The sequence below is a fragment of the Aulonocara stuartgranti genome, assembly GCF_965226115.1.
Source record: "Aulonocara stuartgranti genome assembly, chromosome: 12".
NCBI classification, from domain to species: Eukaryota; Metazoa; Chordata; class Actinopteri; order Cichliformes; family Cichlidae; genus Aulonocara; species Aulonocara stuartgranti.
In genome coordinates, this window is record NC_138948.1 from 6,137,661 (window position 1) to 6,155,395 (window position 17,735).

Consider the following 17,735-nt stretch of genomic DNA (forward strand, 5'->3'; position numbering starts at 1 on the left):
TGACTGTTTAGGTAGTTTTTGACACATGCTACGAACACGACCCCAAAAATATACAACAATATACCACCTACAAGCAGCAAAAGCATAAAAGTCCCTTTTTAAAAACTGTAATTCGGATTAAATATGCTTATCTCATATGGATTCTGATGTGGTGAATTTTCATATGACAATGAAAATGGCTTATTGCTTGCTGCACAGATGTTGGTAAGGACCCATTCAATCCACACATGCAAAGAGACTAACCATACATGCTCATATATTAAGTTGTGTAACAATGAGAAATGACACAGAAAAAGTATTGAACATATGGAGAAAAGCAGGTGCAAAAAGGTATGGAAAGTCACGACACTCGCCAAAGTCTATCAGTAATTAGAAAGCAATCCTGCCACTTTGCATAAATTAATATCAGCTGCTTCAGTCCCAACGGATGGCCTATAAATAAGTGTCACACATAAAAACTGAGCTCAAGACCTTCACAGCCTTATTTTTGCAAAACACACTGATTGTGACTGACACTGATTACAGAAGATTTTCCAGTGAGAACTGTTGGTGCCATAATCCGGACGTGGAAAGACCATCATTTCACCATGAACCGGCCATGACCAGGTGCTTTTCACAACATTTCAAACAGAGTAGGGAAAATAATTATCAGAAGAGTTGTCCGAGAGCCAAAGGTCACTTGTGGAGAGCTACAGCAAGATCTGAAATCATCAGGTACAATTATTTCAAAGAAAACAATAGGTAATGCACAGCCCATAGCCTCTATGCACGCTCACCGTGCAAGACTCAATTGCTGAAGAAAAAGCATACTGAAGCACGTTTAAAGTGCATTTAGACAAGCCTGTAAAAACTGGGAGAATACAGTATATACACCATGTTTGGAGGTCAAAAGGTATCTCACCTTAAAAACATCATACCAAGAGTGAAGTTTAGAGGTGGGAGCGTCATCATGTAGGGCTGTTTTGCCAGGAAATGGCACAAGCACGCTTCATATAATTGATATAATTGTGCTGTATATTAAACCCTACGGGTGGCTGTTTGAGGAGCGTTGCAGTTAAATGGTGTAATTATAGTTGGTAAAAGGTGAAGCTGCAGCGGAAGGCCGAGAGCTGACAGCTGATCTCTCAGCACTGACACAAAACTGCTGCTAATGAGAACTACAGCGGGTGATTTGTTTTCCCCTGTTCTACAACATACACACATACACACACTGATACAAACAGATAAACACACACGCACACAGGGGGGAAAACATCTTTGAACACAAAGGTCAAAATGGAGCAGAAATCTCTGGAGGAAGACAGGAAGTCGACAGAAAACAATGAAATATATCACAGCCGTCTGCTCAAAGCCTCCCGCCTTCTGAAAAATCAGACCTTCACAAATTAACAAAATAAGAGAATAATTTCACTGACACCTGTTTATAACAGAGCAGCTAAAGATGAACAGAATATGGGAGAGGTATTTAAATAATCAGAAAGGTTGGTTTGTTTGCTCAGATTGTTCACATTCATTTCCTGTCATGTTTCTGGTTTTTTCATTTGATTCTAAATGTCATTAAACCTACACGTTTTATCTCGCCACAATTCAACAGTTACCGTAATAGATTACGTCTAAAATTAACTAAAATTACTGCTTAAACATGACACCGAAGATTGATTTCTTTGAGCTGTGGAATATTGGATACTTTGGCATAGAGAAACATATTTTTGTGATTTCTTACAATTTTTCATCTACCTCATTCTTTCCGATTTCCTGGTTTTGAACTTCAAATCAGCTCTGTAAGTGGTGTAAAACTGTTTCAATTTTTACATAACAGATCTTACGGCCTCATTGTGTTTCTGAGATTATGTGCTGCTTGGATTATTTTTTGGTCTCTTTGGTTTCTTTGCTCAAACTCTGTGGTCTGCTAAAATTGTCAAGCAGAGAGCAATGAGAGGCCAGAGTGTTTTTAGAGACCACAGTATAAGAAGAAACGAGGACTATCCCCTGATTGCAAAAACAAATCAGACTGTATCACAGTCCCTGCAATTACCCTGCTTCAGTCAAAGTTTTTGCTTTGATTTATCACCTTGGTAAAAACTTCTTGATGAACTTATGGTTTCAGTCTTTTTTATATAACCTGATTAATTTGAACCTGGTTGATTTTCTAAATTATAATCCCATTAAGAGCTAAATTACACATTACAGAACTACTTCACATGTGGAGTCTAAAAACCGCCTGGTTGAAATAATGGTGGTCGTGTTTTTTTTTCTATGTGTACTGCATGTCTTATTTTGTCCATTTGTTATGAATTCATGAGTAGTTTTGAATGATTTAAATTTGAGGACATGTAAATCCTGGCTTCAAGTTTCCATTCTTTTATGTTTTCAGTACTTAGTCACGCTGCTACAGTGCATATCAAGCTGTAAAGATGACTAATAAAGAAATTGTGGAAACTTAGATTCGCTTAGGAAATCCAAACCTTCATTCATCTCATAATTTTGTTAAACGATCATCTGTAGATGCTTAATTGTATGTGAGCAAAAAGTTTTCCATTTGAAACCAGTTAAAACAACTTTTGTAATTTAGAAACCGTTCTGACCTGCAACTCACTGTCAGCGAATTAAAGGTAAATAGAGACATTTAAAATAATATATTTTAAAGGTTTGAAAGCCACTATGTGCTAATAAAATAAATAAGGGCTCTGCTGGTAGCCTGTAAGACTGGAAGCTTATTTTAGATGTAATATAAACTCACTCAGAAATGTCATTTTTTGATCCTGTTACTTTCCTCTCTGTGAAACTTCTCAGCTGAGTCTATATTTCCTAGCTGGGTTGTTTTATTTTTCCACAGGAACACCAGGTGAGACGACGGACAGATGGACAAACTACCACCTTAAACATCCACCACCTCCACATCGGCACGCCGTGGAGAAACCCCTTTCTGTTTGTCAGCCGATATAACAAGACTGTCTGAACCCAGCGAAGGAGCCAAGAGCCGGAGATGGAGGGGGGTTTAGGAGGATGGAGGAGAGAAACAAAACACGATAGAGAGACACAGAGGGAAAGAGACAGAGAGGCAGAGGACAGAGAGAGAGAAAGTGGTGGTAGGTTTTTAAATGGTCCAGAGGGATACGTGTCGAGGAGAAGGAGGAGGAGGAAGAGGAGGGGAACGAGGGGATGCTCCCACAGTGACTGCTAGTTGTTATATTGGGGATCTGTTAGTGGATCAATGAAAAAAGAAAGAAAGAAAAGAGAAAGAGGGAGGGAGGCTGCGTGGAAGGATGACAGGCCTCATTACCACCAAACCTCAGACAGTGATGCCTCTGTGTGTGTGTGTGTGTGTGTGTGTGTGTGTGTGTGTGCGCGCGCGTGTGTGTCTGTGTGTGTGTGTGTGTGTGCGCGCGTGCATGTGTGTTTCTAGTGTTTTTGTGTGCACATTTTTACATGTATACTGTGTGAATCCCTGTGCTGAGAGAACCCTATTTACATGCATGTGAGTGTGTTTGTCTCTTCTTTCTACCTCTGTATAATCCAGTGTGTGTGTGTGTGTGTGTGTGTGTGTGTGTGTGTGTGTGTGTGTGTGTGTGTGTGTGTGCGTTCACTCCCAGTGGGCCTCTGTAGGAGAAGCAGAGGATGATGGGACAGAGTTGTTTAAAGGTCAGCTGCAAACACATCATCAGACAGAGAGAGTTGCTCTGAGAACTAACAGCTAACCTGCGCACAACCAACCCCAAATTAAACTACCCACAACAGCTTATACACAACTGTGAGGCTGTATTCAGGCTGTTATTTAAGAATCATTATTATATTTTTTTCCTTATTTTTATATTTTATTAAACAATTCCTGTTGATAATAATGCAAAAAATATACAATTGAAAAAATATGTTATCACCCTTTTTTTCCCTCTACAGTGCTGTAGCACTCACCCCAGAGGATAATATAACACCATTAAGTCAGATGCCTTCTCAATCAGTGTGCAACAATATTTGCCTCCATGAGATAGCAGTCATTTTTAAAGACCTATGTCTGTGTTACGGGGTTGGCATGTTTACAGTAGCATAAATCGCTGACTTGTCAGCCAGGAGACCTTTGTGTTTTGCACTTTGCTTTCTTTTCTTTTCTGTTTTGTTTTTCATTTCACCTATTGGTTAGTTTTCAGTAATAGAACTCCTCGGTTTGGGTTAAGAAAAAGATTTGACCTAAAATATGCCCCTAGCAGTGACCCTGCTCTTTGACAGATCTCTGGAGTGGCAATCCTCCTGACAAATGCCATAGCTCGGTGTGTTCGAGCACAAACGCCAAAAGACGTGAACACCAGCCACACCACTGATCGAGGTAGGAGAATGGGCCCTCCTGTAAGGTCTTTACTTTATACTGGGATTTTTATAAAAAGGAAAAGGTGTCCTTGACATATTGGTAGTGGACACAAAAGTCACAGCCTAACCCTCCTTACAGTTTGTGGACTTATGTTGCTCTCTGAAGCAGAGCCAGTTTTTGGTTATGTCCGCAATAATTGCTCCTCACACTGTTAGGGTTTCTACTGTGTAAACTAAGTGAGCAAAGTAATTCTCACATTTTTTATTAACTTCTGTTTCTACAAAATCAATTTAAAAATCTTTGGGAAATAGTCTTCAGTAAAACAATCTACAGTTTGAACTCAAACCTTTCAGCCTTTTGAAGTGAAATGTACTCTTTTCTAAAGCTCTTTAAGTTATAAAGGACATGAGATTTTTTTTTAGAGCTATGTATTACTGGAGAAGTGCATTTTGAGGCCAGTGAAGTCATAGACAGGGGACAAGCAAAGCCTGAAGTGTCCCAGGTGTAAATGGTGATCATAAAGAAGGAAATATTATACTCATTTTAGACTAATTGTTCTTCTCGGACATTACTTTGCATTATTTACAATTAAATTTTCTGCTTTTATTTTTTATTTTCTGCAATATTTGCTTTATACTGGGGCTAGGTGTACCCATAGACAATAAAAGCTGGATGGAGCTTCAAGTGAATCCAACCTGCAGAGCCTCTATTCTGTTTAATGGCCAGCAGCAGGCAGTTCCTCTGGTAACAAAACTCTTTTGGTTGTACAGAAGTCTGTAGAAAAGGGTGAACTCCCTTCATCTGTGACCCCTGTTAGCACTTTCCTGATGACTTTCTGGGCTCAGTCCCTAGTTTTAAGTGATAGTGAATAAAACTGTGACCATATTAAGATAAGATAAGATAAGATAAGATAAGATAAGATAGAACTTTATTAATCCCTCGGGTGGGTTCCTCTGGGAAATTCGACTTCCAAAAAAAGCACAGCAACGACCAAAGTTACAGTTACAGAACTGTTATATATATATATATATATACACACACACACACACACACACACACACACACACACACACACACACACACACACACACACACACACACACACATATAAATACAGAGACAAATATAAATAAAATATACAAAGGGGATAAATAGAATAAATAGGAATAAAAAATAAAAATACAAGTGAATTGCACATTTCAAGTATTGAGTCTATTGCACTGTTGACTATTTACAAAAAGTATTGCACAAGGTATTGTACAGTGAGGTGAAGAGGCACTACAGCTTAGTTGTTCCCCCCTCCTTTGTCCTCCTATTAGGGATATCTCCTTTAATTGACACCATACTGAACCATCTATAAAAAGCTAACATTAAACACTAACATTAGAATTAGAAAATTTTGCAATGCTAATATGACAGGATATATTATTTTTGTGAGTACATCCAAAAGACGGTGGAACTGGATTCAGTCTTACTTGAGTAGAAGTCCAGAGTTTTCCAATCTACAGGTTTTTTCGAACTAAAACATAATAACTAACAGTCATGTTCTTTCCTCACTTTTACCTATTCAGGCCCACATTTTCAATACTCTTAACATGTGCAGAGGAGTCTCACACTCCCCTCCATCCTCCTTTAAAGCGACAGCTTCCTTCTTTCCCCCACCTCATCCTTCCTTCTCATCTCTGACTTCAATTAGAAGCAGGAATAATCATATTGACAGGACTGACAGGTCGGGGCAGGAGAGCGGGAACGTGAATAGTCACATGTCTCAAAGGCAGAACAAGCCGGAGGAGGAGGATGGGCGGTCAGTTATATCAGTGTGTCTTATTGTAGCTTTGATATTATGGCAATGACACACAGTCAATTCAAATTCAGAATCGCTGGGGCCACCAGCTCTAGTAAATGCCCAGGAATTAGTCTGCTGACATTTCTACCAGTCACTTTGACATCTAACACTGTAGAACTGAGCAGACTGAGACTGCCACTGAACCAAATTACATATCGACACACATGGACCAAGAGACTTCGTGCTTGATATCAGCTGCCTGTAAAATTATAGAGCTAATCACAAAGTTGTTGGATAGATCATTCATCTTGAAGTCAGCGAGTTACTTGAATTGTTTTTTGGTAAAAGTCCCACCTGTGGTATAGCCCCCCATTTTCAGATGCTCAAAAGTAATTGGAATATATTTAATTAGGAAAGGTGTTTAGTGTTTTTTTCATGTTATTTCGATTTTGCTTCATTTCCTTGCACACACATATATGTGTACGTGTACATGTATAGGCAGGTATATATATTGATTTGATTGTTTTATATGTCCAAAATGAAAAGTTGTCATCCTCATCGTCAGACCTAACCCAATAACCCTAACCCTAAACTTTTATTCTTATCTAATCTTATCTTATTAAGATAACATAAAATACGATTTTTAAAAACTCTGTGGGACCTGAACTGTTTTTTTAGTTATGTGAGTAATGAAAAGATTTCTTTTGCTTATAAATGTGGATCTTTTCTCTCTTTACAAACTGAAAATCTTTGATTGCAATATCATTGTGATGAAGAACGCAGTAAACAAAACAAAAATGGGAAAATGTGCAGATTAATAGGTAATGTGTCTTGAATATTTCACATATATGGGGAGTATGCTTGTTTAAAATTTTACCAAAACTTGCGTTTACCAAAAAAACCCCAAACAAACACAAAAAACGTTGTTTCAATTTTGAGAGGATTTACAGTTTAAAGTTTCTTCTTTATCTTTGTGCATACATTTGTGTATTACATTTTTTTAACTGCAGTGTGTCTTGTGGGAAGGTTAATGTAAAACTAATTTCTTCTCGTTTAACTGTGTGCATCAATTCTCCCGTGATCTTTGTCCCATTTAAATTCAGCCGTGTATTAAAAGCTTATTTTCCTCTGCTTCTTTCTTACAAACGCTATTGCATTAAACCCAAATTTCTCTCTCTGTATGCATTTTGTCATTAACACCTAATTGTCCAGTAATTTTGCTCCCATCTGTATGCGGCCCTGCGTTGAAAGCCTCATTCTGCCTCCACTTCTTTCACCACCCACACATATTAAAAGCTATTTCCCGACTCTGTTTCTGTCTTAACTACATGCATTCCATCATTAAAAGCTAATTTTCTGACAGCCTCGCTCCCATTTATATGCATTGCTGCGTCGAAGCCTAATTTTTTTACTTTCTCTACACCTCCTCTCCTCCCGAGCTCCATCAGTCGGTGGGAGCCGGCCGGGGAAATCGTTAGAGCGCCTTCTCTTTAAATTGGGGAGGTGGACGGCAGGTGAACATCGCATTGATCGCCCTCTCAAGGCCTCATTCTCCCCCCTTCATCCCTCTCTTGCACATCCCTCACCACCAATTGTCTGGCCTTTACTTCCCCCCTCCTCCCTCATCACATCACCACCAATTGCTGGCCATTTTCTCTTTCCCTCCATCTCCTCCTTCTTCTTTTCTTCAGATGCTTGCGGAGCTCACAAATTTACAAGAGAGAGTTAAGGGGAGGGTTTGTGGGGGGTATTGCTTTCTATCTGTCTAACAGCCACCATCATGGGGCGGAAAACAGAGATATGGGATGGGGTGGGGTGGGCGGTTAGATGGGCCAGGGCAGCAGGGGGTTATGGGACAGAGATGGTGGGTGGCGTGGGAGGAGGGAGGGGCCGGTGTAAACATAGTGATGATTTCCCCTGAGTTTCGTTCATCCAGACCAATGAGGAGGGAGAGAGAGAGAGAGAGAGAGAGAGAGCAGCTGCTGTCCTGTCACCACTGGCAAGTACAGTTGTGGTGACACCTCCTCCACCTTCTCCTCCTCCTCTTCATCCTCAAAACAACCAAGAAAAGAGAGGGATGGTGCAAGAAAATCGAAATGCTGACACACACACACGCACACACATGAACGCCAAACAACCTCAGCGGGCTCCTCTCATCGTCCAATTAGAGTCCTAACTGAGAGGAGAGAAGAGGAGAGTTTCCTCTGTCAGACATTGTTTTATTTAAAGTGCTCTTGTTTTTCCAGGTTTTTTCCTTTAGTTGTTTTGAGTGAAAAGCTTTTGGTTGTTCGGACCATTCTTTAACTCATTAAGTCTTTTTTAAAGACCTGGGGTCAAACAAGACACATTAGCATCCCTGTTCTGTAACTCAGTGTTAGCTTCACACACACATCAAAATGTTTGTACTGGCTGTTCGTAGGCATCACAGAATGGTACATCAGATGTTGCCTCCTCCTCCCACAAGGGCTCTTTTGGCTTCTGGATTGGCTTTATGTCTCCAAACCTGCCTTTACCAGGAAGCTTTCCTATTCCTGATGACTTTGAGGTGTTGAGCTGTTGAGGTGCCCACTATTCCTGCGGTTGTGGGCACCTCAACAGCATAATGATACCACTACCATACTTTGCTCTACCACCATGATATTGTCACGTAATCAGATCTCCTCAGAATAGCTTCTGTCAACCAGATCAATGAAGTAAATGGTTTCTTAAATGCTTAAACGGCTGTCCTTCTAGTAGGTTCTCCATCTTTCCAGAGGACTTCTTAATATCTGATAAGCAGAGTGCTGGGTTTGTGGTCACCTTCCTCACAGGGGCCTTTCTTCCACAGTTACTCAGTTATTCTTCCCAGAGTCCTGGCGGCCTTTAGATTCTTCAGAGTTGGAGGCCGGGGAACACTGAAAACTTTTGGAAGCTTTTATACTTTTGTCATGATCCGTCTCGTGACAATCTTAAGTGATCTTGTGTGATAATCTTAGATAATCTTAATTGGTCTGACTTTGTGGTTTGGTCTTTGTTCAGACATGCAGTGTAGATCGGGAGTTCTTACACAGCACAGGTGCTGGCTTTTCTAAACTATACATAAAATTAATTTCACAGACCTTTAGAGTAAATAATATTAACCGGACTCCAATTTCAAGCCACAGGAAGGGGTTTAAAACCTGTGTAAAAGAAACAAAGAAATCCTTCTTCTCATCCAGGTCCTGATTTCATGGGGGCCCGTCTAAGGAGGGCATGTCAGCCCAGAGGTGTAATGTCTCCAGCCTCACCGGAGTCTACTCTGGGATCTGCCATCCTGCCGTGGCGTCTGCATTCGTGTGGTCAAAAAATGTACACATTTAGTGTGCACAGAAGAACAAAGGCATGCAGCAGAGTTGAGGGAATTTGTAATGAATCTTTCTTTACAGACACCTCGGGAATTTACAAGAGAACTCTGCTTTACATTAATTCACGCGATCAAAGACCTATGAATGTAAAAAAGAAAAGAAACCATAATGTGCCACCCTCGACCCTGCACAGGCATTAACACGTGATATGAACAGGACTCTGGAAATGGTCCAGAGTCCTGAGACAAACTTAATATAGACATAACATTCATTTAAATTTAAATTAAATAGGTCTTCTTGTGCTTATAAAATCAAAAAACTTTTTGCATTGCACCTTATCTACATTAGTATTAAGCTTCAGTAATAATAACACTATAAGCAGTTAGTCAATATGTAATTTAGATGTATATTGGTACTAGTAGATGCAATAAAATAAATGTAGAAGTAATTCCATCTGGAAAAGTGTTACCACTGCATATTGATACTCACAGCAGCAGTTGTCGTAGCTGTTACAGGTATGCTATATAATTAGGTTAACCCTCGATGCAGTAAGAGTCATTTTTACTAAACTCTCCATTTTCTCTCTCTCCTCCTCATGTGTCCTTTCGTCTCCTCTTTCTTTGCTCCTCACCCTCCCTCACCCTTCTCTGCTCTCCCTCTGAAACTAATTAGCAGTGAAGGCCGGAGCAGAGGGAGGAGCGAAGGAGGGAGAGATGAAGAACGAGAAGGGGACTGAGAAACCAGAGGAGGAAGATGAAAAAAGATACTAAAAGTGGAAAAAAGATCCATATTAGATGGCTTGAGCCCTGGTTCATCCCGAGAGCTGTAAATAGCCTCTTTCTACATGTTCTTGACAACTGTGCTGCTCACGTGCTAAACTTAGAATTGCTTTAAGATGTCCGTCACCTTATCCATTGAAAGCAATTTCAGTTTTCATGTTTCGTGCTTAACAAAGCCAGCAGGAAGAAAAATGTTACTGTTAAACTCCCATGGGTCAAATTTGGAGAATAGGGACAAACAACAATGCTGGGCTGAAATGTTGTGTATGACGCACTTCAGTTAACGGATCGAGCATCGTACTACTGTAAAACTGTCACACTTAAGAAGAGACAGTTAAAAAAAACAAAGGCCCATATTACTTGTTCACATAGTTATATTTTATTGTTTGTGAAACTGACGCCACAAACACAGAGTCCAGTTTACTAACTTGAATAAGTGGAGGCAATGGCTAGCTCCTTGAGCCATCTGTGTTGATGCACCTGTCAAAGCATAGCAGCAAAAAAGGATTATTTATCCATTCACCCACTATACAGTTGTTATAAAGGGGCGATGAAACTAACAAGAGCAAAACCATATTTTGGTGCAGCTGTACACATGTGGATTTTTCAAACAGTTACACTTGATGTTAGCACAAAAGATATTTTAAGATTACTTTTGGAGTTAACGTGGCAACAGGTCAAGGTCAACGAGTATTTTGTGGTACAGCCAGCATGAAACAGGCACACATTACCTAAACTCGTATAGTCACAAAAAAGAAAAACAAGAGCGCATCACTGCAGTTTCTTATTCAAATCAATAATAGCAGATGTAACAAAGGAATACCTAAATTTATTAGTCCTGAACTGTGGAAATTTGTATCTGTGACCAGATGGAAGCAGCTCAAAGGGTGACACGAAACAGCAAATACTGACTGAGCCTTACTTAGAACCCTCAAATCGCCCTCAAAATATAAAGCAACACGTTCTCATCTCAACACGTAACATACGGACACTATGTGACAAATCATCGGTATGTTATGCATTGGGATGAGAATGCTCTGTTTAACATGGTTCCTGTCACTTTGAAACATGCATTCACACACCCTGAAGTTTTTTTGTTTTGTTTTTAATGTTAAGGAAGTCATACCAACTGATAAACGTGAAGGCAGGTAGGTGAGCGACATCTGCATAGCATTGGAAAGGTGTGCAGTATTTCCTCAAGAAGGCATTATGTGAGAAGTATGGGTCCTAACACAGAACCAAGGGGAACTCCATGATTAACTTTTGTGTAGAAGAAAGACATAACATGTGTGCGAACAAACTGCAACCTGTCCTATTAAATCATAACAATATCCTCCTGAGAACCAGGAGAACCAGCCTTCATTTATGTCCTCTGTAATGGACATTTGTTTTTGGTCTACATCTTTTGACTTTTTGAGCGACCCTACTAAGTCCTGATATACTAAATAGAGAACATCCTTGAGTTTCCATTGATATCTCATGTGTTTGGGTGGCCTTTTTAGCTCCAAAGAGGAAGGAAATCACTAAAAAAGCTCATTGGGTTGATTCTTTTCTCCTCAGTTCTCAGGAGGATATGTCCACCTTCCCAGTAATTCAAGTTAGGAAAGCTTGTTTATCTGTCAGCGTGTTGAAAGTTAGAAACTTCCTACCTCCCACATCAGCAGAGAAAAGAATAAAACAGACTAAAATAGGCTCTGGTCTCATTGCATCTCTTCTCCCCACTTAAAGCTTATTTTTCTGTCAGTAAACAGCTGATGGGCTGTGTAAAGCTACAGCTGATCAATAACATTATGCAAAGCGCGAGAAAATATATAAAGAGAAATGCTGGAGAGGAAGAAGAAGAGGAGGGATGAAGTTGAAAGGAAATCAATCCATGAACCATTTTAAACCCCGCGTCTGGTCATATATGTATACTTAATTTTGTTTATGCACGTCGGGTGTCAGCGAGAATGCAAATAACCATCAAAACAGGCTCTTTGCTACTTTCTGTCAAGTTTGGCTATTTTATTTCTGTTATCTAACCACGGAGCAGTAAAACAACAGTTCCTTATATCGGATCTGATTCTTCATGCCTGCATTTCTCACTCACAGAAAAAAGCAACAAAGCTTTCTTTGACAATAGTGACAGACAGGAAACATGAGGAGGCAGTTATGTAACAAGCTGCTCTAACAGTGCTGTAAATCTGCTACCATTGGGGACAGTTGAAAAAAACATATATATGGCTTAATTTTGTTCATGTTATGCTGGAGCATGAAGATGAAGTTTACTTCTCTGATGAATATCTCATAAAGTTTGAAGAATTTTGAGTGTATGAAGTATCACTTCATAAACTGAAGTGATACGTCTTTACAGTTGTAGTGAGGAAGAAGTTGATGCAAACCAAATTTAATCAAAATTACTTTTTGTCGAGGTTATAAAGAACAACACCAAAGCTGACGGCTGAAAAATGATGCAAACTTGGAAGAAAAAAAATGAACGGTAACTCCCCTCCATCACAACTACACAGAGGGAAATTCATTAATAACTCACATATTCAAATTAATCATAAGTAGAAGAATGGCTGCACTTAGCAACTGGTGGGTGTAGACACTGGCCACTGTAGCTGCTTGTTGTTATTTTAGAGCTGCTAAAAGAAGTTTTTGGTGCATTTTTGTTAAGTAAAATTCTAACTAGCACTAGCTGATAACTTAACTGTCCACCCACTTATCCACCGCCCATTGGTCCATTCTGCAGCCTCATTTTTGCTAACATGTGTTAGTTTATTAAAGCCAGAAATTACATATTAGCACAAGAGGGAATAATAAGTTAGCAGCTCGCTAGCTTGGTTAGCAAGCTGCGTTCATAAACAAAATGGTTGTGATAAACAGGCAGATACGTGCTAATCAGTGTTGAATAGCAGATTAAAAACATACTAGAATTTCACTAACCCTAAATGAAGCACAAACTTGTCCATCTGTACCACACAACAAGCCATAATGAAGCTTACTGTATGTGTAAGTTCAGTAAGGAAGCACTGTCCCTGCTTTCCTGGGTGTTGAACTGCTAGTCTATTCTTTACATCCTGACATTATTGCTCTAGTCCAATCATTTTCTTACTTACTTTCTCCACCTTGAGCCTCCATTCTGCTTGTTTAAAATCTCAGTGCTCTTCTGTCATTCTGCCTTTGAGACTCTCATTTGTGCAACATGCCTCCTCCCCGTCTTTACCCCATCCTGGTCACTTGGAGCTTCGACTTCATCTTCACTCCACCCGTGTCTAGAAGTTGGGGGATTCTGTCCTAATTCATATCACTGCTTGGATTCCATTCTGCTCTGAAGGGTCATTAGAGTCTAATCGCCAGGTAGCAAACGATTTCTTCTTATTGAAACATTAGTCAGATAATCTATTAAAATGTTTCAGAAAGCATTAACAGCACAAAAATAAAAGGACGGTCTAGCTCACTGACTCCAATTATTGAAGATGAGGCCTAGAAGACAAATAGTATTATAGCTGTGTTCTCCTGCCAATCAATGCAGTCATACCATGCACTCTAGTAGCCAGCTGCATGAGTCAGTAGACACAGGTTAGCCAACCCTTGGCAGGTTATGGGAAAAAGTTTTATTCCCATACTAGTTGGTGAGTAATTGTTAGAGGTTGTTTGCAGGTACCAGGTGAAACTGGTCAAAAACTCCATCGAATACCTCCTTGCAGACTGCTACAGTCAACCACAGTTTGGATGGAAGACTGATATTTACTCCGAAGACGAAATTTCCCAGTTTCTGGCTTCTGTTGCTTTTTTTTTCTTCTTCGCTACAAATTGGTGACTAGTTGCAAATTTTGAAGCAAATACAGTTGACCACAGCAATCTGGTAGTGACCAGAGCAATCACAGGGATGTTTTTGATGTAGGACTCTCACCGGTGGGGTGGTTGTATATCAGGAGATAAAACAGGTCATCCTGTAATTGGAAGGTTGGTAGTGTAATCTCTGGCTGCTCCTGTCTGCATACGAAATATCCATGGTCAACATTCTAACCCCAGGTTGCCCTCCGATCCATCCACTGGAGTGTGAATGTGTGTGAATGTTAGATAGTATGAATATCTAAATGCATTTAAATTGGGCGCTCATGTAGAGCAGAAAAGTTTCTCCCACTGGAAACGCTACGTCCAGATGAACAGAATCAGCTTTGTGGGACTTCCTTACCTGGATGATTGAGCATGCATCAAGACACTATATAAGAACTATTCTATTTTTCCATTGCAACCACTTTCACCCAATAAAAACCAGCAACCTTCAGTAACCACTCACCAACTGATCAGTACACACGCTTCCTGAGTCCACAACCAGCCTTTTGGCCTGTGTGACTGTGGTCAGTAAGAGAAACCAAAACTGTTTTGTGTACTGGGCCATAAACATGTTTATTTCTTCTTCGGGGTTGGTTAAAAAAAACCCTCTGGTGGCCATGCGAGGAACTGCAGTTTTTAGCACCTTTATGTTGGCTTAAAGTGTGCAACATGGTCACTTCAGGTTTTTGGATGATGGATGGACTTTTAAGTTTCAGCTGCTGTTGTTTTTAATGAGACCTTCACGATGTCTCAGCTGTTTCTATGTCTTTGATACTGGCTTGTTAAAACTGAAACCACCTACAGAGAGAGAGAAGATTTTTTTGTAAGATGATGGAGCTCTCTCTCCTCCCCCCCTCTCAGTGGGATGGATGGATTTTTCGTCCTCCTCCATCTCTCTTATTGTTTTCACACACCAGTAGGACGAGATGCTCCACTGAATGGCCTTAACACCCCGCGGACACGTGTGTGTGTGTTGGTATTGCTGATGTTATGGGGACATTTATATATTTACTGTGTAGACTGTATTTCATTTTGAGGGTAAAAAGCAGGTCTACATGAGCTAGATCACTGTCATTGTTATTTTTTAAAAAAGATTTTTGTATCAAGACTTGGTTTCGAGTTTAGTTTAAATCACCTGGGAACAAGTGGAAGTCAATGTAATGTCCTCTGAAGTGAAGGAAAATCTACTTTGGGTGTGTCTTTGTGATCTTTACTCACAGCTGGAGGTCTGAAGATCGAACACACACACACACATTTTAATGCACTTTACTGGCATGATTGTTAAAGAGAAACAGGAAATGTGAACACATACACACAGACACATGCGCAGTGATAAATGCAACGCTGGCAGCCGATCAATGATACCAAACTTTGGTTGAGCAAACAGCGATCCATAAAGAGGACTAATGCTTGTTTTTCTATCACTCCATCTTTACTTTTATTTGTCTTTCTCAGCAGTCAGTCGTTGTCTTTCAAATCACCCTGACTCTCTTTTTCTACATGTCCTACATGTCTTCTTGAAATGTTCTCTTTTTGTACTTATAATCATGTAAAATCCTGTATTTGCTGCTGATGTTCTTTTAGTGCCTCTTTTGTCGTCTGTTCTTCTTCTCTTCTTTTCTTAAAATATTTTATGTTTATATTTGTGTGTGAATCCTTCAAATTTTAAGAATAAATGCAAAATTGAGGCTTATATTGTAATTTAAATGACCATCAAAATAAATGAAATCCATATTAAAGAGGTATAAAATAATCTGCAAACACAAAAGACAATATTTATGTCCGTTATCTTGATTTTTAAACTATAAACAAGAGACAGAAGGGGGAATTTGGCTATGTACATGTTGAACATTGATAGCATCAAAATAAAAAAAACTAGAAAACAACAAAACTTGCTTTTTCCCAAAGCAGCAGAAAGACATTTTATCTTAGGTTGTCCCAGAATCTCCCAAATTTAACATTCTTAAATTCCAAACAGTCATCATTAAATCTCTGTCTGCTCTAATTTTCCTGTAGTTTCTCTCCTAGTGAATCCATCCATCCATTGTGTTCTTGCGACCTCCACCCTCTGTTCTTCCCCTTATTTTCTGCTTTGATGACTCTGTCCACCCTTGAAAGTAAAACCAATGTGATGGAGCTTCAAAAGGAATATCTTCCACTTTTTTTGCCCTCACTTCTACTTCCTTCCTTCCTTCCTTTTCCTTTCTTCATGTCTCTCCTTTCTTTTATCTTCCCTTTCATCCCTTTTTCTTTTTCATTCACACCCCCAATTCCCTCCCACCCATCTAACCCACCCCTGTGGCCATTTCTTCCTATTTTCTCTTTTATTGTCTTCGTAATGTCTTCTCCTGTCCTCTTCCCATTCCTTCTTTATCACTCCTAACTCCAGATATTGCACTTCATAATGTTTCACACCCTTTTTTCTTTCAGTTTAAATCATCTTCTGCTCCCTTTTGCTTCACTTGTCCCTTTATGTCCTTTCCGCTACACCTAATTTTTCCTCTTATCCCTATTACTTTCCTCTTCACCTTTCCCTTTCATCCCAGTTTCTACATCTTTTATTCTCCTTATATCTCTTTTCCTGTCCTCCCTTCCTAGTTTCCTCTTTCATCTTCCTTCCTCCTCCTACCTCCGTCCGTCAGATATTGTTTAAAAAGCGGAGCTGCAGTTTGATGGTTAAAACGCTGGCAAATCGATACCTTCACACATGACAGAATGCCGGCAGACGACAGGACGGCGGGCGAGTGAGGAAGGGAAGAACAGACAGTGAGAGAGAGACTGAGGAGGAGGAGGGAAAAATAACAAGCTGACAACGAGGAGGCCCTTATTTCCACAAGCTGAGATGGATGGATAGCAGGGGGACGAGTGTGTGTGTGTAGCTTTAGTCTTCCTCTTGTTTCAGTCTATTACTTTTTATCTTTTCTTGGTTCCCTGGCGACACCTTCTCCGCTCTGTCTCTTTTGCTGTCTTTCTTTTCTTTCTTTCGGACTTTATCCCTTCATCTGTCTCTTGCGCTCTTTTCCTCCTCTTCATCACTGTTTTTTGTTCTGATTGTCATCCATTACTCCTCACATTTTTTCTTAATACTTGCTTTTCTTTTCCGTGCCTTCATTTTCAGCTTTTCATTCTTATTAATTCTTATTAAATCTATAGCCTATCAATTTGAGGATTTTTTTCTCTCACCTATATTGTTGGGCTGTCTAAATGACAGATAGAAGAAAAATAAACACTCCAAATTAAAGAAGATAACCTGAAAACTGCTGAAGATACCATGGATGTAACGTTCTCTGTGCTTTATTAACCTCATAACCTCCATCATAACCCTGCCTGTGAGGTTGGGTCATTTAGGCATTCTGTCATAACACGTTCACTTGAGAATACCATGGGCATTAAAATTCCATATGAAGCTGTTGACGTGAACTTATCCCTAATCCTTATCCTCAAATTGTTGGCCTTGTGGATGTTAAGTGGTTAACATAGCGCAGACCTTTATATGTCAGACTTGCATAGTGTATATAATGTTTACTGTCCACAATAAAAATGGACTACCTATTGATTTAAATTCTCCTCAGCAGAATTATGCATAAAGTTCCATCCAGCAGGAAACAAAGTCAAACTCGTGTGCAGTCCTGGTAGATCAGGTTATCTCAGCTTATCAAGCTCACATCACCTGATGGGTTGGTGGATACCCTTCCATACATTAAATTTTACCTTTAGCA

At 39.7% G+C, this 17,735-nt stretch overlaps 1 protein-coding gene across 2 annotated transcripts in view; it reads right to left on the reverse strand.

The window, feature by feature from the left end:
* Window positions 1-17,735, reverse strand: part of prdm6 (PR domain containing 6) — a 203,938-nt gene that overhangs the window by 152,662 nt on the left and 33,541 nt on the right. The window lies entirely within an intron of this gene.